This window comes from Falco cherrug, chromosome 7 (genome assembly GCF_023634085.1).
Source record: "Falco cherrug isolate bFalChe1 chromosome 7, bFalChe1.pri, whole genome shotgun sequence".
Lineage (NCBI taxonomy): Eukaryota > Metazoa > Chordata > Aves > Falconiformes > Falconidae > Falco > Falco cherrug.
Genome location: NC_073703.1, coordinates 23,854,044 through 23,881,664, shown reverse-complemented (window position 1 = coordinate 23,881,664; position 27,621 = coordinate 23,854,044). Strand labels below are relative to the sequence as shown.

Below are 27,621 nucleotides of genomic sequence, written 5' to 3'. Positions count from 1 at the left end.
TATTATAAATCAAAAAGTAGAAGTAGTGTTCCTCAAGTATTAAAGCCTTCAGAACTTTGTGTTCATACATTAAGTGCATTTTCCTTTTTACAAAGCTTTATGAGGTGATTTGGTGAAATCTGGAAGAAAAGTCTGTCTCTGTTAATCCCCCCCCAAAATTAAGGTTGTGCCATTCTTATGCAAGTAGGCAAATGCTTCTGCAGAAACACTTTGGAGGAGAGAAATACCAAAACAAATTGAAGCCACAAGGATTTTTGCCATTTTTCAACAGTGATGATGTGCTGCATCATACGCTACAGGCAGAAAGTTATTCCGGCATGAAGTGCGTGGTGATAATATGTATATCTGTACATATAAGTGAACGAATATGTTTTAGGAGGGTTATATAGAAAGATTCAATCTTAAGCAGCAGCAGGTGCAGGCTAATAAAGCTAAAGAGGATCGCAAAGCGTGTTGTACTTTTTTTTTTTAGCTGATGAATGGATCTTGCCTGGCGTGACTGGTGTGTGTACAAACAATACTGCTTTATTAACCCACTTTTAAAACATGTAGTAGAAAGAAGGAATTTCATATGTGTATACAAATACACGTAATATTCAGATTTTATATCAAGGTGAGTACTGGATATCGCAGTGACAATTATATTCTGAGGTACTCCTATTAAAAAGAAACTCTAGAGCCTGTGACTTGTATTCAAAAACTTGTAATAACTGCATCATGTATAAAGAAAATCACTCAAACTCTTGCTACTATACTTCAACATTTTCTTAGCACTTCCCTTGCTTATTTTTTGCCAACAAGATGCTGTAAGGAAATACTCTGTGTTTCTTTGGCTTCTGTCAATCTATGATAATAATGATCTTGAAATTACTTGCAGTGGCAACTTGAAGTATTTTGGTAAATTGTGGCTTTTGTCAGTTAAACTGCATTGGTAAAAATTTTCTTTCTCCCTAAAACCTTCTTTTATCTTTGCATTAAAAATACGTGTGTTCTCCAACTTCCATTGTTCCCCTTTAATCTGTAAAGCACAGCATATGATGTGGCTTCTTTGTTGATTTTAAAGATAATTTTTAGCCTGTCAAAGACCTTCTGTCTCAACAACTTTGAAACAAAGATTATATTATTTTTTTTAAATAGATGATAAAGTGCAGCTGCCAGATTAACAGACATAAACTGGAAGGGGAGAATCTCACAGATGGTTCTAATAAAACTCAGTGAACAGCAAAGGAGTGTGGTGGTGGGCGGGGGAGTGGATTGAAATTCAAACAGTAATCCCAGTGCAAGTTTTGGGTTTAGTTTGTGGAAGAAAGTTGCATAAATGGCCATTTGAGGTTTTGAGGTTGGGTGGGGTTTTTATTGTTGTTTTCAATTTTTCCTGTTGCTATAGTACTGCTGATTTTTCCTTCTTCCTGTATTGCTATGTCCATATTGCTACCTGAGGCTTGTATTGCTGTGCCAAGAATCTTCCTCTAGGAAGCCACATTCAGATATTCATAACATTTTTGTGGATGTGAAATATCAGTAAAAGCCTAGATTTTCAATAGCTGTTGAGTTAAAAATCTTACTTGTTGCTACAGCAAAGAACAGTAAAAATGATGCAGTAGACTTGTGTTGCTTTATTAACAGGTACTGCTCTTGTTTCTGTCTTCTGCCCCATAGCCTCCCTTGCAGGACTGTACAGCTCTTTGTGTTTTTTGTAAGTTCCTTTTGGCTTAAGTTGAAACTCTCTTCCAACCTTTAATAAACCATGTGTTTTATAGGAAGTTTGTACTACATGATTCATTCATAAGGATGGATGACTAGTAGTACCTTCTGTCTTTCTGCTGACTTTCTCCTCTTCTTAGATGTTAGGGTATGGATAGGCCCCAGTAGTCTCAGAATTCATCACTAGTTCTTCTTGACATGACTTTTTGGGGTTCTTTGGGAGGATGAGGATAGTTGTGTTTTTGATTTCATTGTTTCAATTCAGATGTGCCGTGTTTAATATCTTGAGCTTGATTTTTCATTATGGTAGTGCATGGCAAAGTATTTTATTTGGTAAAGGAAAATATGTTCCCAGTTAATAATACCCAAGATGATGTCATTTCCAGGTACAATTTGTGTTCTAGAAAGTCACTTTGGTTACAGTGAATTGTTTCCAACTTTTTAGGATGGCTACTACAGCTATAAGATGTATTACTTTTCTGTTTGGGGTCAGCTGGATGTGGTCACAGAATGGAGGGTGGCTGTATATTCAGAGTTCAGTTGTAACCTGTGCTTGGATGGTCTGACTACAGGAAAGATACCTGGAGCTTCTTTTGGGCAAAGAATGTTATTTTTGCCTCACTTACAGGACCAAAGCAATTAATGCCTTTTTTTTGTCGTCTTGCTAACTTTTTCTTTCAATTAAAGGAATAGTATTGGAGAGCACAGAGGCTTTTAACCTATATGGTAGCCCTTTGAGATGTGTATTCATCTTAGGGTGTCAAAATCTTTTCAAATCAGTAGTTCAGGAGTTGCAAGTCCTTCAATAGCATGAATAACAGATACTTGTTTAAGAGTCCTTAAGCATGAGCAAGTCATTGAGCACTTCCTTTCTCTCCGTGAATCAGTTCTATTTTAAGCAGTATTTTCATGTTATGTTCAATATTTTTAAGTTAAAAATGTTCTTATTTTTAAGCTCCTCTTTTTCCTGTTTCATCTCCTGTACATCTATGAATTTGTATTAAAAACATAAGTATATGTGGAAAGGAAGGCACATTTCCTATACTGATTTGTTCTCTTTGTCTCCTTTAGGAGTGGATATAATCTGTCTTACAGCATTTCATATCCCGAGGAGACAATTTTGAAGTGAAGAAGTTACTATTTTATCCCTCTGTTACCTGGTCAGTGGTTAGGTAATACCACTTTGAAATGCCATCAGCCGAGCAGTCTATCTACATGTACAGTAATAACAGCAATATCTCCTTGCACCTCAGAGAGATCTCTGGAAAATCTTCTCTTCAGATCAGCATTTTCTGTGCCATGTGATTCTTGCAGCCTCTTTGGCAAGGCTGTCATTCAGGAGGCCTGTGCAATTCCATTGAAGGAAAATCCCATAGTTTAATGAAATGCTTTAGTTGTTGATACTGACCCTGTGATATTGTGTTATATTGCGATATTTGCTGATACAATCAACTTGGAAATGATCTGTTTCTTTTGTCTTTGCTGTATTGTGAAAAAAAAAAACCAACCTAACATGCACATTTATAATTACTTATTTTTACAGGTTTTTGTGTCCAAGATATCAGCATGCTGATACATTAAACAGCATAAATGTTTCCGGACTCCTCCTAGCTTGGCAAATCTGATAGCTATCTGAAAGTGAAGAGTAGTTCTTTTGATTAGCATTCTGTAAGTTGCCTGATTTTTAAGTATTGCCAGTCATTCACAGCTGTGAAGAGTTCACTTCAAGTCAACATCAACAGGAAAAATATGTCCCAAATAATGGCTTTACTTTCTTGTGGATTTGCTGCAGTTTTTGCCTCCTTACATAGTCAGCAATCATAACTTTTATGGTGGTTTTTGAAATGTTGACTTCCTGTTACTAATCTTGTAATTAGATGCCCCTTTATTCATGGGCTGTCACTCAGATTGACAGGACAGATAGCTCCCAGCGTTGGCAGTTGCTAGAAAGTTGGGGATGTTTTGCAGAAATGGCTTGTGATTCATTTGTTTAGCATTCCTCTTGCTCTTTGTTATGTGAGGACAGCTTGTATGGGACTGAGTCACATGGCAGCTCTTTTCATACCGAGTTTCAACTGCCTGCAGCTTCTACAGAAAGCCAAGGCAGATGATGAAGAGGGGCATTTATCTATACCTTCATTTACTCCATCTATGTTAATTGTCTAGTAAGAGCAGCAGCTAAAAGGAGGATTTTCATGTTGTCTTTATCAATTTTACTGAAGATGTCATAAATTATAGGTACTGAGCACTGAAGCATAAGTAAATATAGAGTGGTCAGGGTTTGTGCCAGGGTTTAATTCTTTTCTTTTTGAGTGGTAAATTATGTTTTTTAAATCAGTGTGCTGTTTGCGACCACAATAACAACTTTTATGTGAGATCTCCATACCGCTTGTTGACTTAGCTAGCTTTTAATATGCTGTATGCTTACGTTGGAGATAAAACTTTTACTGTGGCACCTATAAAATATAATGTAATGGCAGCTTTAAAAAAATGTCTAAATGTTCCTAAAGAGCCAAAAGAACACCTGATTTATATAAAGCTGTGGTAGTGAATCTGTGCCGTCTCCAGCTGTGCCAGAGCTGTTGGGTTACAGTTCTGCAAGGAAAGGCAAATGGCAAGCAAACCCCTTTGCTGCTGCTGTTCAAAGTCTGCAGAATTTTAGGATGGAAGTAAAAATGCCTGCATGCAACTGAAATTAGAAAATGGATGTAAATGTTGGTATTTTATTACAGTATTCTGGCGTATTTATATTTAAAGAAGTGGCACAGTTAGAAATGTAACCACATTTGGTTTCGTTAAGAATTTTATGTTTGGGTTTACTTGTTAAGTTCCTGGGATAACAGTCCTGGGAACCATGAGGATGTTATGTACATTATTTGCTAGCCCTTGGTGAATTTTAGTATTGCCATACATTAAGTACTATTTCTACTGTTATGCTGTCTTTTTTTAAAGTTAGACACAGTTACGACTATGACAGTGTTTTCCTGTCATGGTGTTTCCTATAGAGATGTGTCCAGAGGTGCCTACAGTTTGAGAACACATGCTGCTGTCTGGTGGAACTTGGCCACCTCAAGCACTAAAGGAGAAATCCAGCCCCCTCCCCTAGCCAGCTTCTTTAAATTGAGCATGCTGCCTAAATTCACAAACTTCCTAGTCCCTTGCTTTTCTAGCCAGAAAAAAAATATTCTGAAAGGAGTTAAAATTTTACACACACACATTGCCTTATTGAGAGACTTTGAATACATGTTCAGTGCAACCATTCTGTGCCATGAAGCATTTCCCAATTTCTCTGTTCTTCAGGGCTCTTTTTCTTAAAGAATTCTCTAATATAAAAAAAAAAATTTGCTGCTGAGGACTAAGAATCGTGGTGCGCTCTCACCACTTTTTCTGGAGGATTTGCCAGGTTCTGTGCAGGGCTCTGTTCTCCTTTCTGTTCTTGTCCTATATGGTATTTCTGGCTAATCCCATCTACAAGAGCGTATTGGTTGGTGACTCTCAGGTTGGGAAGAGAGCATTAAATATTCTCCATCCAGAGTAAGCTCTTGACTTATCTCTAATATTGCCATTTAGATGATGAGCCACAAGTTTGAGTTTAAGACTGAATTAGTGGCTATTCCTTTGTCTTCGGGGGTGGTGGTATGTGTGTTTAGTCACCCTTCTCATTAATTTTTAAGCACATAATGTGTCTTTTCTGTTATGATGGTTCTTACTCATCTCACCTGTTACTGCTCATCTGCGAAGCTATTTCAGTACCTTCCTTTCAAATGTCCTAAAAAAATGTTTTTGTTTTGATAACTGTTGTCAAAGCATTTCACTGATGCCATTCAGCAGTCAATGGTTTTGCTTGTCATGCTTGTCAATGCTGCCTTGCTATCACATAGTCTGTGTGTGCTCACCAAACTGTAATTTCTTTTCTCAGAAGTTATAAAGTGCTTTGTTTCGTGTTATTTGTAGCTTTCATAATACAATTAAATTTCTTTGGGCATTTGCCTACTTCCCCCCAACTTTGTCATCCACGAATGTGTTCAGTGAAGTTACAGAAGCCAAACACTGGGGCAGGGGAGAAGTTGGGGGAAGGAGAAAAAAACCAACCAAAAAACAAAACCCAAAAATAATTAGGTAGTACTGTCATCTTGAGTAACTTGGGAGACCCGTGAGTTAGAGGCACAGCCTTGACACTGTCAGAAAAACAACAAATACTTCTCTGCTCCTGTATTAGAAGCTGAGCTTTCCTCTAAGTGTCTGTGGCTGTTCAGTTTTGCTGGATTAAGGTTAAGGTTAACCACCATGAACTGCTAATATGCAAGTATAAGTAACATAAACCTGTGTGCTTTTTTGTATTATGTTTAATGTACATTAAAACATGTAATATATGTAGATAGTTTTGTTATTTTTTTCTAATTCATTCTTTATATTTTGTTTGGAAACTGTAATTAAAAATAAGAAAATTGCTAGGATTACCTGTTCCTTTTCCTAGGAAAAGTTCTTAATTATACCAGCTAGCTTCTACAAGCCATTCCTCAGCATTTGCACTCCAGCCTGTGCTTTTATTTCAAAGCTAGTAGTGTGGCTATATAGCAGATAAAATTAAAAGAAGACTTGTAGCAGTATGCTCCTGCGGTCCAGAAAAGAAATTTGAATGCTAGGGAAGAGGATAGAAGTCTGGTGTGCCAGCTATGCAGCCAGAATTCTGATAAGAACCCAAGTATCTTAGGTGGCTCTTTAAGCATTTAAGAGATCAGAAGGTTACTAAAGAAGGGAAATTAACAGTAAATCACATCTGAAATTTGTTTGAGATAACATCATTGTCTTTCTTTCACAGAAAATGTTGCTGTCCTCACCAGTAGTCATTGAAGAGAAGGGTGTGAAGGGAATTTGTCTGGAGAAGTAAGAAGCTCTGAAATTTTCAGCAGGATTTATTGCCAGTAACTGCAGAAGGTTTTGCAAAGCCAACTGTTGACATTGGAATGGATGAAATGCCTTAAACTTAAGCGGTAACTGATTTTTCTGATATCTTTTTATTAATGCAGTATGATAAGGTAATTTGTACGGATTATAGAGGATATTGTTTTACTACTACCAGAGTTTAAGTAATGTGACCTTTCAAAAGCCAAACATTAGACAAGTCTGTAATTTTGTGAGTTTCGTGTATTAGCAAGAAGTTGGAATTTTAGTATCTGATGGTGTACTGGGTAGTTAAAATGCCATCTTTAGGTTCGTCCCATCTCTTCTATCATTGAAAAACAAAAATAATTTTGCTATTACTCTGTTAGTAGCTGTTTTACTACCAAACGCCTAGCAAAACTGAAATTCAGAACACGTTGTAGAAGCATCTCTGTAGCTGTTTTTAGCTAATGGTAAGTCATTTGTGTGACTTCTGAAACGCACAAAAAGACACATTAATATGAAGGTTGCTCAGTTCTAACATTTTCTCCAAAATCTTTTTTCTTTCATTTTCTTTTCTTTGCTGTTACTTGCTTATCCTGTTCTCTGCTCTCATCCACTCATAACTGGGCATGAAAGATCTAAAATATTTTTATACTTGAGACTTGTGCCATGTCTACACCAGGTCAATATACTAGTCGGGAATACAAAAATGTTAAAAGTGGGAGTAGAAAGACCCTAGCTTCTCCTAGCTATCCAGTTCTATCCAATTGTAGGTTCTATCTTTTTGTAAAAGTGACTGAAGTGTAAGCAATTACTAAAAACAGAAGGGAGAGCAGAATTACCACACATTTAGTAGACCAAGACTATGTTTCTGGTATTTGAGAGAACAGAGTAAAAGGTCTTTGTGCTCTTCTCAAAGTCTCGCTGAACCTGTGTACAATAGATTTTTTTTCTTCAGTTTGGTTACACAGATGGAAAACAGTAATATAACTGCATATATTAAAAATTGCATATCTCCACATTTCTTCCATTTGGCATGAATTAAAAAAAAGACATCTGTGTGTGTTGTGGTTTTGTTTGCTACAATTTCAAAAATGTGAAGAATTCAGATTTTCAGACTTTTATTATGGTCCCTTATTATACTACCCTCTGTTCTTGAGAGGGAAAGGGAATAGGTCTGACAGTAGTTTTACATGACTTTTGGCAGAAAAAATAGTACAGCATTTCTGAACTTTACAAGTACAGCTGGTCTCTCTTACCAGTCCAGGTAAGGTATTTATTCCACCCATGTATCATAGGATGTGTTAAAACTTTTAACAGCAGAATGGTTAGTGCCCTAGAATAATTGAGTTCTAATTTCTGTGACAGTTAAAGGCAGGATTTTAGAAAATGTTCATCATTAATGTAACATTTCCTATCTGTGAAGTCCACATTAAGGGTCCTTAGGCATCTTGTGAGGAAGCAGTCAGGACAGCACTTAAGTCTCCCAACCAAAAACTTACAGCCTTGTGAAGGCAACGGTTGGTCAATAGGCTGCTGGGGTTTTTCACGAATTGAGTTCCCATCTTTACGAATTGTCTGTTTTGTTGCCAGAGTTGCTTGTACGTTGTATTTATTTCTCCTACTGTGTAGGCAAGAAGGGAGGGCTTGCAGATTCCATTCATCTGCAATGGTGACAAATGAAGATCAAAAAGGACTTAGAAAAAAAATAATTCAAGTTTTCAAATTTACCATGCTCTTTTTAATGTTTGTTCTTCTTCTTTCCTCTGTGGTCCTTTCTCTTTGAATGTATGCACATATACTTACAGATCTCTAACTCATCGCTGTGTCTAATGAGAATGTGAGAAAAAGACAGTTCTGGTTCTCATGTCTTTATTTTGCAAAAGCTGTGGAGCTGGAGCCTTTAGTGTGTTTTCAGATTTCTGTAAGATGCTTCAGAGCCCAGAAATATAAGCAACACAAGTTAAAAACCAATACTAATCACAAATTCTTCCTCATTCTTACTAAGAAAGATGTGCCACCTTAGCATGTCTTTATTCAGCAGGTTAGAAGAAGACACAAATAGTTTACAGCTGTCATAATTTTAGAGGAAATTCTTATAAAACCGGAAGGTGTTTTGTTTGTTATGCTGCCTGGCAGAGCAACTTCTTTATGTATCTAGCCTTTGTCAAAAAAGCACTGGCTGTAAATCTGTCAGGGATAATGGCTTCAGCTGAGGAAATAGGTTCCCATAATTGTTGCTGTATTCAAATTACTGTTATTTAGCTGATAAAAGTGACAGTGGCCCTGGAACAGGAACAGCAGCGAGATGTAACAGTTTCTCTGCTGGCACAGGAAGACCTTAACAGGCTGAACATCAAGAGGTTTGTGTAACTCAGGGAAGCACTGGGTGAGCCAAGCCAGAGGATAACTGGGAAGAGCCAGGGATTGCTTTTTTGGGCAGTTCTCCCTGCTGGTGATGCTCTGGAGTGGCCTAGGTGGGAACTGATCGACAATGCCACATGAACAGATTCTTTCTGTCTCTGAGAACAGCTGGAGGATGTTGCATGGGCGGTGCTCTTGGCTCAGGGATTTAAATGGGAGGGTTTTCTCTCAGCTTGAGAACACATTTTTTCCGCTTGACTCAGAGTGAAATCTAAATGAGTGATAAAATTCTAAAAGTATTGTTGAATTGGTTATAATAATAAAAAGTGTGTTTATCATCAGGAAGGAAGAGCAAAATAAGGGGAAAGTATCAATGCAGAGGAAGTCGCCACCTTCTCAGTAACAATGGAAGGTTGTAGGCAGCTGAACACACCTCTGTTCAACAGCCAGCCTAGTTCTCCAGCCACACAGTACTTTACCATTGGGAGAGATTTTTTCTGAAACTATTATCAACTTCTTCTCCCACATGCAGTACCCACACACATGTATTTAGGGACACTTTCCATTGAAAAGACTTTACATTATGAATGTGTTTCCGTAAGTTAACTCATCTTATAGAATGCAAGCCTACATATCGCATGAAAGGAAACTGCCCACTAATTCCTGCAGAACCCATTTTTTTCCAGGAACACCACCAGCCTTTGTTTCTTCTCTTTGGCTTAGCACATGGAACAAGGAAGGAACATAAAATAGTGGCACTGAAGTGGTCTGGTGTGATTGCATACTGTAGATAAAGCTAGGTAACTGCAGAAGATGGGGAGGGGCTATTGGCCTAAATGTATTTTTAAGATAACCATTAAAATGTTCTTTTAAGGATTTTACATTTCTATACTGCATTCCCTTTGTACATTCCTGAACAGTTTGCCAAACTTCAACTGCTGTATCAACTGCTGTATCAATTACTTTGAACTCGCAGTTTGAAAAAGCGTTGGGAGCAGAGGCACAGAGTTTTGTGTGCTTCTCCTCTAGAAGAGGTGCCTTCTGCACCGGTATTGCAGGAATCACAGAATTGTATCACTAACCAGGGAAGAGACAGGGTAACATTTTAACTTCAGTTACATAAGAACAAGAGAGAATATCAAACCCCAGGATTTCTAGCTTTCTCTCAGAAGTAGCTAAATTTACTAAATTCGAGATGTGTTCAGGTTGGGAGGGGAGGATTTAAGAAAAAAAGTCTTTGTTCTTCCCCTGAGACCTAGCTTGCTAGTTTTTCAGGTCTAACCAGGCTTTTTCAGCTGAGGTTTAAGTGACTGAATATGGTGATTCAAACTGGAAACATTGACAGACTAAGCAACAGTAGCATAAAAATATTTATTAAATGTCCCTATATGCAGTTCTTTCCAAAGGACCGTTCTGATTTTTCAGTATCTTGCATTAGGTTCCATTTTCACTTCTGCCTATCTATGATATCTGTCCCATTACAAGTATGTGAAAACGTACTGCCTTTGTCAGTGCATCTGAGAAAAGGAGGCTGATGTTTGTTAAATTCATGCTTGTGTGATGGCTGTCCCTGGAAACTTCAAATAAGCAGGACAGGCAAAATGGAAAAATAATCTCATAAATTTGTAAAGCTCCAGACCAATGCTGTTTTTCATTTTGAACAGGCTCCTGTATTTTACATCAAAACAACTCTTCTGCTAGGTATCGGATCTTCTAGCTCTTTTTGTGATGGGATAGTAGATTGCTTACTGTGGGAGCAGTAAATTGTCAGCCACAGGGAGGTAAGAGTCCTTGCTTATAGTGAGGTCTCCAGTTTTCATTAGTTCAATATTCATAACAAATTTACCCTCCCTTAATTTCCATCGTATGAAACTTATGTATTTTACTTTGTCATTTCATTTATCGGCTTTCCAGGTGGTGATAATTAGATTGTATTTTTCATGCTGGGTCCTTAAATTGTTCTGTAGCCTGTTATGATGTGATGTGGTCTTGGCAAGAAACACATTCCCATTCTGTAGAAAAACCCAAACAAACAAACAAACAAAAAAACCAAACAAAAAAACCCAACCAAAAAAGCCCAACCACCCAACCACAGAACACATCTCAGATTCTGCTAATTAAGAAATCTATCAACTTATAGGGCTGAAAAAGATAATCAACATACTTGAACCTGCTGCAAGCATGAATCATTTTCTATGAATAAGAATACCTTTCTTGTTGAGCTGGAAAAGATTATGTATGTAGTTGCCATAAAAAAGATAACTTCTAAGTGCTGTCTAGATACACAAGAGTTATAGCCTCCAGTATTGGTGCTATTTTTTTGCTACAACCTGTAAATCAGAGTTGTTACATTAGCTCCATACTCTCTCCATTAGGAAATGGCATATAGGATGTATATGGATATATAAATATCATACTTCTGGCCTGTCAGTGTCAAGAGCAGAGTGAGGGATTGAGAGAACAGACAGCAGCCACATCTAAAAATATACCTGAGAAACAGAACTAAGATAGCAGTGCTGCACACTGTGTTAAGAGAGGATGTCTTCACTTCTTACAGCACAGCCGTTTCCTTAATGCATCACCTAGGTATGTATGCATCTGCGGGCTGGAAGCTGCTAGTGTTGCAGGGAGTGCAGGTAGTCCCACTGCCTCCAGGTTCTGGGCAGAGTCATTCCCCCTGAACACCACAGCATCCAGCTCATACAGTGGGTTGCTTCATCAACATCTCTTATCTCACCTTTTAATACAAAATAATAGGAATATTGGAGATTTCTCAGATTCCAAAGGGTTTCTTAGCAATTTATCCAAAATGCCGATTTTCCTTTCAAACATGAATTTCCTTAACTCTCTTCAGTATAACTGCATAGATGCTTTCAGAAACAATTGCTGATGATGTATAGTCTTTCTTCTGTTGTTTTTTAAAGCTGGATTATATTTTTTACAGCTCAGTCATCACTATCTTAAATATGAACATTAACATATGTATATTTTAAGCAAAAATGCTTCATAGGTGAGTAGGTAGGGGGTTTGATAGACTTCAAAATAATTCCAAAAATACCTGGCTTGCTTTTTTTCCGCTGTCTCCTTTCTCATTCTTTATATGAGTTAGCCAATTTTTTTGCTAAGCTTTTTTTTTATTCTATTGCTTTCCGTTTACAGTAATAAAAATTCTGTGTATTCTCCAGAGAAAAACTGCAGGTTTTACTAAACTTGTACTGTTGTGGTGATATTCTGTGATTGGCATTATGGTGGGATTCCGAAGTTATTTAACAAAAATCAGGCTTTTCTTCCTGAAGGAGCGTGTTAGGCAGTGTGCAAATATAATTGGGATTGTTTGTTTTTCAACATGAGATAAGAAGTTGTGAGGACAAATAAAATATAAAATAAAAAGAAGCTGTGTCAGATTCTTTAGATTCTTGCCTCCCCACCCAGATTTAAGAATGCTTCAAGTATGCTACTGAGATGTGTGGTTTTCTTCTTTATAGCCTTATCCAAAAGCTAATAGTTACAGATCAGTTTTATGTTTCTCATTGCACTATGTCTTTACCAACAACTTCTGTGGTGTATTGCTGTTTTTACAAACATCTTCACCAGGTTAAAATATTTCAAACTTTTCACAGTAGGTTTCTTGAATTAGTAACTAGAAATAAAATTTGCGGGAGCCACCACTTTGTGAAAAGTAGTGGCAAAATGTGTGCAGGACTATCCTAATCAGTGCAGTACTAACTAGCTGCATAAGCAGTTGGAGGGATTGAATCTCTCAAAAAAAATCATATATTCAGGGAAAGGGCTGCTGAAAATAGAATTGGGGAAGATAACTTTCTCTTGTTCTTACTGACTTCCTCTTTCAGACTTCTTTCTTTTTTTTTTTTTCTGCAAATACAATTCAGGTACTAAACAATTTAAAAATGTATATCATTACAAGCAGAAGAAGGGGTGTGTTAGCAGTTTTGCCTTCCAAACATTTCAGACTTGCTGAGCTCTATCTTCACCATCCTTTTCTGTAATATTTCCAGACTGTGTGCATTGGCAGTCAAATCAGTATATTTGACTTTTGGCATAGTACTGTTTGGTTTCAACATCCATATAAAGCTTGCTTAGGAAGAAACACAAACACACAAAGTTAAAGATGGCATACTGTGAGAAATAAATGTGTATTTCTACAATAATGCCTATCAGAACATTTTTGGTTTTATTACTTCAGTGTTGTGGCTTTGGTGTGTTGAAGTTCAGGGCTTAAACTTAGAGAATTTTACAGGTATTAAATTAATGAAAATTAAGGGAGTTTGCCTTTTTAATGAAAAAGACATTTCTTCTGCAGCTAAAGAAAGATAGCACCAAGCTCATTGAAAGGAAAAATAATCCTTGCCTAACTGTATGACTGTGTGTAACTGATTTTCAAGACTTTAGCTGATAACATCCATTAAGTTACATTTCAGTGATGGATACAAAAATTAACTTTGAATTTCTGATTGGTAGTGACATACTTGAATCTTGAATCAGTCAGTAGTTGGTTAATTATCTAAGTATTGCTGCAAAGAGAGCAGACTCCAGCTGGCTGTAATTAGTGTTGAATAGTTCTGTGCCTTCAAGACAAATTTTACATTCATGGGATCTGCAGCTTTCTGTTGTCCTCATTTCCTGTAACATAAAAGTACTTGTATCTCAAAGAATTGTGGGGAGAGGGGGGGCAAATAGTGAGAGAGGCTGTGCAGATAGATCTTACTAACATCCTGAGTGGTCTGACTGAGAAATATGCATTGCAAGTTTAAAAAAAAAAAAAGGGGGTAGAGGTGGGGGGGAGTAACCACCAGGAGTCATAGCCAACAGGTGTTGTTTTGGTTGATTAGAAGAAAAGGTGGATCTTGAGGAAGCTCAGTGGGTTCTAGAAAATCTGAAATCTATGCTCTGTAAATCTTGGTCTTAATGAGAGACCACCAGCCTGTGTAAGAAGAAACTTGGATAGCAAGTTAGGAGTGCATGTGGCATAAAACAGTCAATGAAGATTCAGTAATTCAGTAGCCATGGGATACAACACTAAATGTGTGAGATATCACATGGAATTTGTTGAAGTCAGTCTCCCTTTTTGTGCTTATGCCGCTGAATTACCAGTGCTGCAGTACTGGCATTCACTTTAAGGACATCCTAGCTTAGGAAACATTCCTCATCTTGCTTTCTCTTCAGTACTTGGGTCATCACGAGCTGTGCTCTATGCAGCTTCTATTAACAGGCTTTATTTCAACTCACAATCAAGACTAGCACATTTTCAATTTATTACTTTTATTGGGGAAGAAATAGCCTTTTGTTTAGTTTGCATGTGAAATTATGTATTGGTATTTCAGTGGTACCCAATGTGGAAGGTGTATGCCAGGAACTGGGGGGGGGGGGGGCGGGGCGGAAAGGGGGGTGGGAGGTGGGGCACAATTAACATGATTCTTTCAAGAGCATCTGTAAATAGGTAATACCAGTCCATAGCCCCACCAGGCTGTATCTTGAGAACACATAAAACAAGGTCATGTCTTTTGTGATTTACCTGAGTCACAGTTCTCAAGGAAAATATTTGGCCTGAGAGCATCCGTTGGACATAAGAATGGTGCTGATGTGGCTGGTGCAGCAGTCCTTGTGACAGATTGCTCCAGCAATTTCAAATAACTGAAGTATTCTTTTGAGAGGTATACTTGAGCAGAATGGGGTGTTTTGATGCAACACAGTTAACCAGTCAATGTGAGCCCAAGAGCTTCAGAATAATATCTGTCTGGGCTGTGGTGCTGGTGTAAAACTTGCTGTTCCTCATCTGCCAAAATCTCTACTGGCCACTGGTTTTTGGAGTGCAGAGAGTAATAGTGCTACAGCAGCTACAACCCTGCTGCTCCTTGCCATGCAGTGTTGTCCCCTCTGTGGCTGAATGTTTGGAGCTTGCTTATCTTCATGAGCCCATCCAACTTGCCGACCAGACAGAAAATGACCCTTCCTCCCCATCTACAGGTTGATTTGCTGCAGTTTGAAAGCTGAGTCTGTTCAGAGGTGTCGGGAGAACAGCAGAGCCAGTAGAAGAGAAGTGGTGAGGGTATGTGAAGGTGAGCATCTTCAACTAATTGTAGTTCACAAATGTCTTATAAGCATAAGGGCCTAAAGGAAGTTGACAAAAACAATAGTTGATGGAGAAAGATGTGCAAGTTAAATTCCTTCTTTATTAAATGCAATTTAAATATTCTCATAGGTAATAATAGTTGCATGTGTCTTTTACAGATTACCTTCATATCTGTGTATTTTCTTTTCAGGTTTAGAACTATTCAGACAGGCATCTCCAGGAGTGGTTGTTCAGATATCTCTGAGCTGCATTTAGAAAATGCTTTTACACTGTGGTGATAAAACTGTTATTGCTCAACTTTCTTCATGTGAGCAATGCATAGGTAATCAGTGCGTAAGAGCACTATTGTATTGTAAGTCTGAAGTATAGAATATACACACAAGAAAATGGTTTTTGTTTTGTGAGCTGAAACTTTTTCAGGTTTTTTGTGTACTTGATTACATTATTAATAGAGAATTAATATATTTCCTATTTAGACAAGAATGCTTTACTTAATGAACTGCTGCTGTGAAAATTTATATTCTCTAAGCATAGAATTTAGAATCATAGATTCTGTTTATTTACTGAAAGTCTCCTAATCCTCAGGATCTAGGTAATTTCCTTCAAAATTTACTATGATGACCATGGAAGAACAGCTGAACAGATAAGTAATTGATAGCCAAATCTGTATGTACATAACTGTTTCAGCTCTAGCCACATACTAGTAAATCACTTACACGTGGTTTGATGTTAGTTAAGACAGTCTAGTAACTAGCTGCAAGCAGAGGGAATTGATGAATTGTTCTCCCCCCATTATAGAATAGTTTAGTTTGGAAAAGACCTTTAAGATCATGAAGTGCAACTGTTGATCTAGCACTGGCAAGTCCACCACTGATCTGTGCCCCTACATGCCATGCCTACGCATCTCTTAAATACCTCCGGGACAGTGACTCTACCGAGTCCCTGGGCAGCCTGTTCCAATGCTTGACAACCTTTTCAGGGAGGAAATTTCTCCTCATATCCAATCTAAACCTCCCCTGGCACAGCTTGAGGCCGTTTCTTCTTGTCCTGTTGCTTGTTACCTGGGAGAGGAGACCAGCAGCCACCCCACTCCAGCCTCCTCTCGGGTAGTTGTAGAGAGCAAGGAGGTCGTCCCTGAGCCTCCTTTTCTCCAGGCTGAACTCTCCCAGTTCCCTAGCTGCTCCCCATCAGACGTGCTCCAGCCCCTTCCCCAGCCCCATTGCCCGTCTCTGGACACGGTCCAGCACCTCAATGTCTGTCCTGTAGTGAGGGGCTGGAAACTGCACTGAGGATTTGAGGTGCTGCCTCACCAGTGCCACCAAGTACAGGGGAACGATTGCTGCCCTGCTCCTGCTGGCCCCACCGTTTCTGGTACAAGCCAGGATGCTGTTGGCCTTTGTGACCGCCTGAGCACACGGCTGGCTCATGTTCAGCTGGCTGTCAACCAGCACCCCCAGGCCCTTTTCCCCCAGGCAGCTTCCCAGCCACTGTTCCCCAAGCCCATAGTGCTGCATGGGGTGGCTGTGACCCAAGGGCACCGAGCCTTGTGGGACCTCGTACAACTGGCCTTGGCCCATCAGTCCAGCCTGCTCAGATCCCTCTGTGGAGTCTCCTGCCCCCCAGCTTGGGGTCATCTATGAACTTTACTGAGGGTGCACTCAGTCCATGTGTCCGGTCATGCCCACAGGCCAACCCTTCTCCCTCCCTTTAGCCTGGTCTAGCACTTAGCCAAGGGAGGGGAGTAATTTAATTCCTTTCCTCCCACCGTAAGTTCCTGTTCTTCAGTTTTGGTTTACAGCAGAGGAATTTGTGGTAGGGTCCTGTACACACCAATATTGGAGGCACAGCTGTGCGCTGAGTTATAACATTAAACACAAACTCTGGGACTCTTGACAGGTTTTACTGTCCTTATAGACCACATGGGCACAATCTCTATTTTGCATATTTATTTCAGTGGTTTTCAGCTATCTGAAGCTTACATGTTTTCCAAGCACATTAAAAAGGGAATTCAATTACCATGACAAAATCTTAAAGGTACAACTTGCAATAAAATCCAGCAGCTCTTCAAAACTTTCTCAACTCTACATTGTGGGTCCAGTGACCCTGCATCCCCAACTGGCTCATGCAGAAGTTTAAGCATGTATCTTGGGGTTCCTGTTACAAAGAGCTATGTGACTTCCAGCATGAGGGATAATGTTTTATAATTCTTCAATGTTAACATTGACTGTAACAACTGCTAACCTTGTTCTGCAGTGGTGTACCACAGCAGAAAAGGCTTTCCTTTTGAAACATGATTGGAGTGCACTGTAATGTTGCAACTGTACTCTCAAAAAGCCTAGTATCTTGGTATGTTATTACCTCAGACTCTGCAGTTGTTGTTTCTTATTTAAATGTCCTATCTCACTTGAGATTTAATGTAATTGAAACCAGCTTGTGGAAAAATCTTTTTCTGTTATGTCTTAGATATTGTTCTAGTCTTATCTGGTAAAGCAAATCAAATGGGATATAATGAAAATAATAAAACCATTTGTAAGAGGTAGTTTTTCTGCAGGAAGTAAAAGGCAGCACCACTTTTAATTTTGCTTTGTATTTCTAAACACAGTATGTACTTGGAATAAGTTCACTGAGATTTATCCAATACACATGAGAGCAGAGTCAGGTACATCTGACAGCAATGTGACTTCACTGATACCAGAGGGAACCAGAAGTACTGTAGCAATAAGCCTCTTCCACTAGCGATGTTGCTTAGCCATCCTGTTCAGCCAGCAGTAGGTCGATGTGGCAACGAAGGTATGTGTGAAGGAGTTGGGTCTATGTTCAGCATCTCCTTAGATTTAGTTGGGGGGTTTTCCCCCCTCTAGCTACAGCATCTTTAATGGTGAGGTGTGTCCAGAATGTAGTATCTAAAAAGATACTGCAAAGATAGTCATAACCAAAGCTATAGTGTAATGTGTTTCTCAGACAAGAAGTAATGTGCCTGGTACAAAAGGGCAGGTAAACAAATTCAAAGGCAGAGGAGTCAGTTATCTCAGTCTGGCTTGGAGACAGGATCACAGCAATGCAGGAGGTCTGAGCTGGTCCCTCACTGCTGTCTCTGCTTGTGTGATTTCTGAGGAGTTTGGATGTTATTACTCTACATCTTTTAGCTTCTGTTGATAATTCTGTGTCAAAGATGTTTTGCAGTATTTTTTCTCTTTGTGCCTGAGCCACTTGTAAACAGGCTTTTGTATTGTCAGCATGTATTACAGTAATCTTTTTGTAATGCACAGTAGTACTGATAAACTTTAAGTCAGAGATGCTTAATGGAGAGGCTGCATGCCACAGAATATAGTTAGAAATGTAGTGCTTTCAAGGAGTGATGGCAGGATTTTCAGTCTTGCTATTTTAGCTCACAACAGCTGTGGATCGGTGGATCAAGTTTCCAAGTAGCACAGCGCCTCACCATTGCAAAGCAGCCTTCTTTATCTGGTGCTGTGACATTAGGTTTATCTTTGACAATGGGATTTCGAAAATGCAGAGTACAGCCAACTAAATCCATATTCATACAAATGTCAGAAGGAACAGTCCAATCTTGTTTTTCAAAAGCTAATGACACAGAAATTCAAATGATGAAAATTCAATTTTAAGTAATTCAAATGATCAAAAAATCATTAGTTTAGTGCCTGCAAACTATTTTAAGACTTCAGATGAAACCTTAAAAACCAAAAAAATGTACCTGAAAACATTCTCTTGTTTCTGGGTTTGGTGCTAATTTATAGAGCACTTGTGCACAAGTTTGTCTTGAACTCTTAGGAACTGAGGAAACAGTAATTTCTTTTTCTCCCCTTCCCCCCATTCCTTTTTTTGTAAAGAAATGATTAAATGCTTAGAGTACAAATGCTGCACATGAATATTTATAAGAACTTTTCTAACATTTAGCAATGTTTCACGGCTGTCTCTTTCTGAATGCACATAATAAAGTACCCATCATTTCTTTGAAGCTGCACTTGCTCTTTATTAACTTGATCACAGACTGATAGGAACTGTAGGCTCCTCGGGGCTGTGGGACTGCAGCTGGTGATGACAAAACAAAACTCATTGCTGTGTTCCCTTGTTTTGTGTTAAAACACTTGTGTTTAACATTTAATAAGATTTTTTTTTTATGCATCATCTACATTTATGTATGCAGAAAACTGCTAGGTAGAAATATTGTTACCTGTATTTATACTTTAGTCCTGGAAGAGAGTTAAATGTCTTCTGCTTGAAATACTAACGCTTTGGAACAACGGAATGTACCTGGAGCACACCCTGCAAACCACATGGAGGATCCTCCTGTTAATCAAAAAAATGTTTTAGTCTCCTCTTCTTCCTCTGTGTCTCTCAGTAATAGTGCATACTGTGAATACCCAGCAGTGTATGTAATGCCTCAAAGTGTAATGCACCCATTTCTAAAAAGCAAATGGAAACTAGTAGCTGTTCATAGCAATATTTATCCCCTTGACATCCTTAAAGAATTTTGATCAGATTAAGCATGTGAGCAGTCTAAGGAAAGGAGAAAGAAAGACTTTATAAGTAGCCAAAAGGGAAGTGGAAGTGGGGATAGTTTTTGTTCATTTGTCAAAGCTGAAGATAATTTTAGAACTGGGTTTGGAAGTTCTGTGCTCTCATAACATTACGTAGTAGAACCTCTCCCCTCCTCCTCTTTAAAATAAATTGCTATAAATTGCACGTGCTCCTGTCCACAAAGTTACTACATTAATTGAAGATTTACAATGCTTGTTTAAAAGGTGGATGGTATTTTCTCTATTGGAAGTTATGTATTGAAACTTTGTAAATAACATGTAGGTCTGCATGAATGCATTTACTACACAAAAAAGAACCTCCTTCAGCCACCCGTACCAGCTGAAGTGCTACAGCAAGCAGCCATCACTGCTTGCCTTCACCATGGGGTAAAATTTTGCTTTGAACATTTCAAATGGTGTGGCAATGGCGTGTTCCCTGTGTTAGTGTTGGTAGAGCAGACCCACTGCAAAGGCAGCAGCGAGAAAATCATTCCTAAAACTGTTGCTGTGGGCAAATCTCACATGGAGTCAGCTACAATAGGTATTAAATCTCTCACTGGGCTTTAGTAGATCATTGCTGGCTAGGTTCTGATAGACTGGTTTCTGTAGAGATGTTTTAAATGCTCAGTAGGTTTACATCTTTCACTGGGGTAAGATGGCTGTCTAAATTTTTCCTGGGATTCATTACTAGTACAGTTTTTTGTGGGTTTTTTTATCATACCGTCTGAGCTTTAAGTCCTCTTTCTAGTCACACTTAGTTTTCTGTGTGTGATGTGTTGTCTTAGGTAGATGTCCATCTGAAGATCTCTGAAATATACTAATGTATTTCATACTTTTGAATTTCTTATACTATATATACATGTAATATATATATGAAATGTAAAAGTTAATTTCTTCCTTTTTTGTGTGTGTTTATGTGTAAATGTACTTCTTTGCTACTACAGTATACAAACTATACAGGTGTATCTTTTAAAGAAGGCACTATTTATGTTTCTTTAACCTCTAAACTACCAATAACTAACTTTCAGATAGTGATTTCAGTCTTTCCCAAGTGTTTCGAGCACAGCAATTTTTGGAATCACTTTCATGATTAGAAAAGGAGAGCTGAAAGAACAGTACTGAGAATCAGTTTACTTTTCAATTAAAGCTGTATACTTGCAGTACTAAATTTATCCCCATGTATTACAATCATCATATTGAAGGAAAATAATACTCTCAGTTGTGCTTTATTTGCGCAAAACTTAAGACAGCCACCTAATGCATAACCTTTGAACATGTAAGATTCACAACGTGGTTACCACTGTAAGAAAAGTATGTGCTTACCTGAGATCTGTTTGAGTATGTTTAAGCAGTAGTAGCAATGCTGGATCTTGTTGTAACAATCCAGTGCTTACATCTACAAGAAAGCAAAGGTACTGTCCATGCTGTTGTGGAATAACTTACCAAATCTGTCTGAACAGCTTAAAAAAATTACAATCTCTGGACAATAACTACCAGTTTTTGAGTCACGTTCTTCATAGGGAGAACTGAAATTGGACATCAAAAAAATGAGTTTGGCAGCTTTTCCTAATTTATTTCTTTATGCTTTATTTTTAGAGTGTAAAAGTAAAGCGTGCACCAGGAAAGGAATATGAGTACCAAGCAGTAAGATTCAAGGGACCTTCTCAGTCTTTAATTTGTCTATAGATCCTGGCATATTAAAAGTTCACAGATTTGAGGCAGAATGTGTTTTATTACTTTTACATAGCCTCAAACTAGTTGCTCCATCACACCCTACAGAATAAACCCTCTCACTCAAGTACTGAACTTGTGGCTAGACCTTCATCTTTGTTAAAGCTGGTTACAACAGAATGCTCCATTGTTAAAGAGAAGACTCTGGGCAGTATGAGGACTCTGCTTTTTTTCTTCTTTAGTTCAGCATTGCAGACATTAAATATGGTGTTGCCCAATTTCAGCAAGCAGCCCTCTCATTATCTCTGTGAAGTCTCTCTTCTGCTCTTTTCCTTTCCAGTTCTTATTTTTCCAAGTTTTAGCATGTAATTAAAAGAGTACAGTGGCTGAAGAGTGAAAACTGAATTTTTCCAAATGCTGTTACTTGTAATACATCGCCCACACCTCCCAAGGCAGTGATTGAAGATCCCATCTAATTTGTCTTACTTGAGATCTAAGTGAAATCATCTGCTGTTTCAGACTATCTGTGCACATTACAATTCATCCAGGCTTCTCTGAAAAGAAAAATGTGAAAATAAGACATGGTTAATGTACCAGTCTTTTTTGTCTAGAGAACAAATTTAACATAGGACATTAGAGATATAGGCCTACAGTCTGTCTTCTAACTACACAATGTTAATTAGCATTATGAAACCATCCTTTTGTTAATCATGTTGAATTATGTCAGGCTTGGAAGAATTCTCTGCTGGAACAGAAGTACAGTATGTTGGTACTGAATTGCATTTGGCAAAGTGCAGCGGGGTTGGCAGCAGAATAGCAGTCAACTGGAGCAAAGCAGAAGCACCACTAAAATGGTGCGAGTGTCACTGGTTGTGCACCTGCTTCCTGCCACCAGCCGAGCGGGAGACCTGGAGGGTTACAGCAAGGCAGGTCGGCTCGATCGCAGCGGTGCCTGCTCAACACTGCCTTGTTCTATAAAGCAATGTCTTGCTTTGCAGAACTAGAGGTGAACGTAAATGACGGGTTATATGAAGCTGCTCTTTATGAGAAATGCTGTTAGCTTTTATGTGTCGTTCCACTGTTTAGTATTCCTGTTCCTCCAATGCCAAATGAAAGTAAGGATGTTATTTTCTTCTTTACAGAAGAATGGAGACAAACAGCAAATCTTTTTGTATTAATATGTATTTTGAGAACCCGCACAGTGCGGAGCAAATCTGCTTCAGTTTCTCAGCATATGTGTATGAAGCAATGCAGGGCCAATTCCTACAACTGCATACAGACCTGATAAGCAGCTGATTAAAAAAAATATATTTTTTTTTGCATGCTGTGTTTTGGCATCCAGACCTGGTTCTGATGCCTTTATAGAGTTTGACATACTGCAATTCCTATCAAAAATTAAGGCTTTGGGTTCATTGTTAGATTACTTTGTTTCAACAAAAGGCTTTTTAAAACAGCTGCCTTAAGAAAGCTGACACTTTTATAAGTGATTGTTACAGGAGAAATTGAGTAGAAGTTATTTAAAACAGCCATAGAAGGTAAAGTTAATAGTAATTAATTTTAAATATAGAATGTTTTAATTTCACATTTTGCAATCTTGTTAGTAAGAGACAAAAATGTAGTATATATTATGTGGATTAGGCCTGGCTACAGGTGATAGGGCTGAAATGGATTGTAAGTAGGAGGTTGTTACTGAGTTGGCATAGGATGCTATGTGTTAATCTGTCCTAAAGTAAGTCGGGGGGGTGGGGGGTAGGGGGGTGGGTTATGAGTAGTCTGAAAGAAAAAGTAAAGAGGAAGAGCAGGAAATTCGAAAGCTGAGGTACTCACTGATTACGTTGAAAAAAGGCTTGAACAAATAATTTCTATTTATTATGTGCAGTTGTAAACTGGGAATAAAGAGCTTAGGCTGGGGCTTGCTTGACTCTGCTGAGAGAAGTGGAGGTCCTCAAAAGCTTGTGAAAGTCATGATCACCCCATTGTTATGAGTTCTGGATAACAGTTTGGACTTAAAAGAACACATGCAGAGTCCAAACACTGGAGTCACGCATTTCAAGGGTAGGAAGGGTTTGTTTGCATTGTGTTTGTCACTGGTATAAAGCTAGCTCCAGGAATGCTATGTTGTTATTTTGGAGAGCAAAAGGCCAAGGGTGCTAATAGCAATTCGCAAAAGTCATTAGTGATTAAAGGTTTGAGCCGCTTGTTTTGCAGGGGAGACTTGAGAGCTCAACTTGCTCTTTTTTAATAAAAAAAATGCAACAGTAGAACTAATAGTAATTCCTAAGTATGGGGGCAAAAGAAATTGGTAATACTGTGCTGCGTAGCTGTTACAATTACCATTGCAATTCACCATTTGACTAGCAGTTGGGGGTCCCATATAATGTTTATATAACCATAACATATGCTGCCATGTGTTATTAAGCCAAGTTTGAGCCCATAATCTTGAAATCTGCTGTACAGATATTTTTTTCTGTATAAATTACAAGATTAAGTAGTACAGAGTGTGTAGTGTCTTCTATGGACCATACTTGGGAGACCTGGCATACACATTACCTTCCTGCACGTAGTGTGGATGGAGCAGTATTGGGGACGCACAATTTAGGTTCCTGAGCAATTTTCCTCATCCACTGGAGTATTAATGTTGTCCCCTGATCTGTTGATAGAGACTGAGTCCAAGACCTCAACAGGGAGCAGCGGGAAAAGGATTGCTACTGCCTTGCAGCTTGATGCTGCTTATGTGGACAGGGGAGTAAGTCTTGGTCTCTGTTTCTCTTAGAACTTCTCTTAGAATTTTTTTCTTAAAATTGTTAACTATTTAGTTCTAAATGGCATAGTGTTGCATATGGCAGCAATAAAACCTCCCTCGGGACCCTCCAAGAGGGCACGTAACAGTAGCCTTTCATATTTTACTTGGGTTGCCAGTGAGAGAATGTAATTGCCCTGGCCTTAGTCTGGTCTCTGTGAAATTCATTCCTGCACAATGGTGAACTCGTAGCGGTCCTGTGTGCCAGTAAGGTAAACTGTCATAAAAACCTTGTCTGAAAGGTAAAGAATTCAGATGAGTTTGATTCTGCTTTTACCTTCCAATACCTGTACATTAGTACTGAGTCATCTTGCCAGTACAAGGCTAGAAAATACACGTTGTGGTTTTTCTCTATAGAAAAAGCTTTGCATTTTTAGGATTCTGTCAAGCACAAGTAGCAAAATTTGTTTGGCAATCAACTCCTCTAGGAAAACATATCTGTGAAGAACTAAGGAAAAAGGGTTGAAGAGTGCCATTTCTGCAACCTAACGTTTGTGTTGATTTTCTTTCTCTTTCCTTTGCTAGAGCTTGTTTACAGTGCTTCAGTTTTGTTGGTTGATACTGTGTCCTGACCCATCTTTCAAGCTTGTAATTTTCAAGTATGATCAACAGCCTTTTAGTATCGGCGCACTCTGACAGCATGGCTGTTCATAGATGGAAGGAACAGTTTTGCAGGCACCCTGGGCTCACCGGAGCGCTGGGAGCAGAAGGGGCTGTGGGAGCAGTGGGGGTGTGCCAGCCTTGGCCCTGAATGCTGTTGCTCTCTGTGAATAAGCCACCTCTGATTTTGAAGTGGCTGGTGCTCCGGCTGCCCATGAAGCACATCACTTCTTAGGGTAGGTTTTGTCTGCATGAAGTCAGCCTTCTCAGAACCAGCGAGCTCATTTCTTCTTTCCCTTTGCTCGTCTTAAAGCGTTGAATAAAAATTATAGTGGTTTATATACTTGATAAGTTTAAACATCTGTCTTTGAAAATGAAGGCTGTTTCTTTTCTTACAAAGGAAATTGAACAAATTCCCGAGCTGCAAAACAGTCACTGAAAGTCAAGATAAAAGTTAATATGGAGTTTCTATTACATTTTCTTTCTGATTCTGTTCTTGATTATATTTAATGTCTTCACTGCATAGCTCTTCCACATATGGATTGTTTTTACGTATGGAATCAGATTTTCTGGACTAAAATGAATTAATGAGGTTTTGTATTTGGTTCCCCTGCCCCTCTCCACCCTATATCATGTCTGTTTTGGTAGCCTAAAAAGATGATTACTGACCATTCGGTGCCCTGTGTTTGGCTATTAGTCTTTTCTTGTCAGTGTGGAGGGATACAGCTCCTTCCAAGGTGCCTGTGAAACTGGTGTCTGGTGCACGTGAAGATTTTCCAGGGGCTGTGATATTGCTAACTTGATAATCAGGCTAAAGAGCATGAAAACTACTGGTTTCTTCTCAGTGGTCCACAACACAGTGTTTTAAATGAAGTAAGGTATTGATTTTCTTGGCTTTTGGGTCTGTTGCCACACTGCTGTTACAAGCATACTAGGATTTTATGCTTGGTGAATAATTTATAATATAGGTAGTTGTATTTGATACCAGTATGGTAAATCCAGTTTGGTACCACATGGTAAAAAGAAGCAGGAGGCTCTATATTAGCAAAAGCTTTGCTTTGCCCATACAACAGAGTTCTGTGTGAGAACCTGTGCACGCACAGTTCTGCTATAGCATCTTTTCCTACCCCTGATTGGTATGGCTTTGCAAGCAGCATTGTGTAGTGGAGATCTGTTTAGGGTAGCGCGTAGAGAAACTACAGAGAACACAGTCATGGTGTTTGGATATGTGTTATGCTAAAAGATGGTCAGACACAACAGTTTAATCATCAGAATAAGTAAAAAAATTATTCTTGTTTATGCTTAAAGCATACAATTTCAGTATGTGCTAATTCCTTTTCTGAATTTCACCAGTGATGGTGCTTTTTATCCCTGATAGTATTCTCACCAGTGGCAGCTTCCTATTATATGGGGATGGATTCTAAGCAAAGCATAAGGAGTACCTAAGAATGTTTGTTGTGAAGTAGCATTGTTGGTTTTTTTTTAACGTGCTAGGAAACAATAGTATCTTTAACCTTTTTATTTACAGCTCATCACTCATTTCATTGCTGTGGCTTATGTCTGCAGATTAAAATTTCTAGGATTCAACATGCCTGATAAAGCAGCTTACTGGGATGAATAAATGACATTCTAATTAGAAGAGCAGCCTGAGTGAGAATAAGCTGCTTGAACTAGCTTTGATGACCGAAAAAAATACCTGTAGCTAGTTTCTCAAGATTATCAAAGAGGTCCTCAAATTAGAATGTCTGTCTTTGATCATAGGTGCAAGGAACAAGGCAAAAAAACCTGCACCAAGTGGAAGGCAGTGGGAGGAGATGGTTGCTGTGGAATGGGAAACTATGGGGAGTTTGTACATTCAAGCCCTTTCCAGGCACTTGCTCCACCAAGTAGTGAATGAGGTATCAGTATGTGGCTTATTTATGTTTTCCACCATAAACTAGTAATGCATGTGTCTTCAAAAGTTAAATTGTTTAGGTTAGTTGTAGAGAAAAACCCATTTTCTGTCATTCCTTTGTAATCTTATCCTGATTTTTTCTATCTTGCAGTATGACAACATTCAAACAGTACTAATCTTTTGTAAGACTTCCATCTGGCTTTCTTAGCTTTGTAATTACCACCATCTCACTTACGCACTGCTATGGATTTGTATGGATCATTGCAAGACGTGTGCCAGTATAACACACAGTCACTTAGCCCAAATAGTTTGTAGCCAGAGCTTCCAGTTGCCCGGCATCAAACAGGATTCTGTAGTATTAAAAAGTAGAAATGAATACAAAGAATGTTTCCAGGGCTGAGGTATAAGCCTGGCACAGGAGTGACAAAACAACATGGGAGGAGAAAACTAAGGACTTACCACTGGGAGGTAGTGGGATACTAGTATTGTTGCACAGTTTTGTTATTTTGCTGTACTGAACTTAACACTTCCAAGAGTAGGATCTGATAACTTGATTCGTTTTTTTTCCTTTTTGTTATCATAGAGATTAATTTTGAGAAGGGCCTTGCCAAAGGAAGGCTTACTTAGATAAAATCCTAAACAAAAGGGATGTGCCATACAGAGGTGGAAGGGATATGTAGTGCAGGTTGGATGGAAGATTATAGACCAGGAACCTTTAAGACAACATCTTGTATTCTGTGGTTCTTTGGTGCATCAGATCTGGCGAAGTGGGACAATGGAATCTGTGAGTGTGAGGAGAGTGCCAGCTGGGGCATGATTTCACGAGACGGGTACCTTGCACGCAGCATAGCACCAGGGGCGTGGGAAGTGAAACGGTGCTGCCTGTGGTCTGGCACCTGGGCTCCAGCAGTGGCCCTGTCCTTCAGGCTGCCCAAACTTCCTAAATGGACAGTGAAGGAATAATCCACTAACCAGCAAATTTTTCTCTGATCTCAAATAGTTCATGCTTTGTTTAAGCACTGAAATTGGAAGCTTTGGGTTTACGCACCTAATACAACTGTCAGTGTCT

General features: G+C 38.8%; 1 protein-coding gene across 5 annotated transcripts in view; it reads left to right on the top strand.

The window, feature by feature from the left end:
* PEAK1 (pseudopodium enriched atypical kinase 1) overlaps positions 1-27,621 on the top strand; it is a 119,973-nt gene that overhangs the window by 45,596 nt on the left and 46,756 nt on the right. For 3 of the 5 annotated variants that reach the window (XM_055715541.1, XM_055715544.1, XM_055715545.1), the window contains exons 2-3: positions 6,527-6,698; positions 14,941-15,032. The gene's annotated coding sequence lies outside the window, so the exon portion shown is untranslated. Of the gene's footprint in view, positions 1-6,526; positions 6,699-14,940; positions 15,033-26,419; positions 26,557-27,621 lie in introns of all 5 variants that reach the window. The other 2 variants (XM_055715542.1, XM_055715543.1) reach the window with 2 other exon arrangements.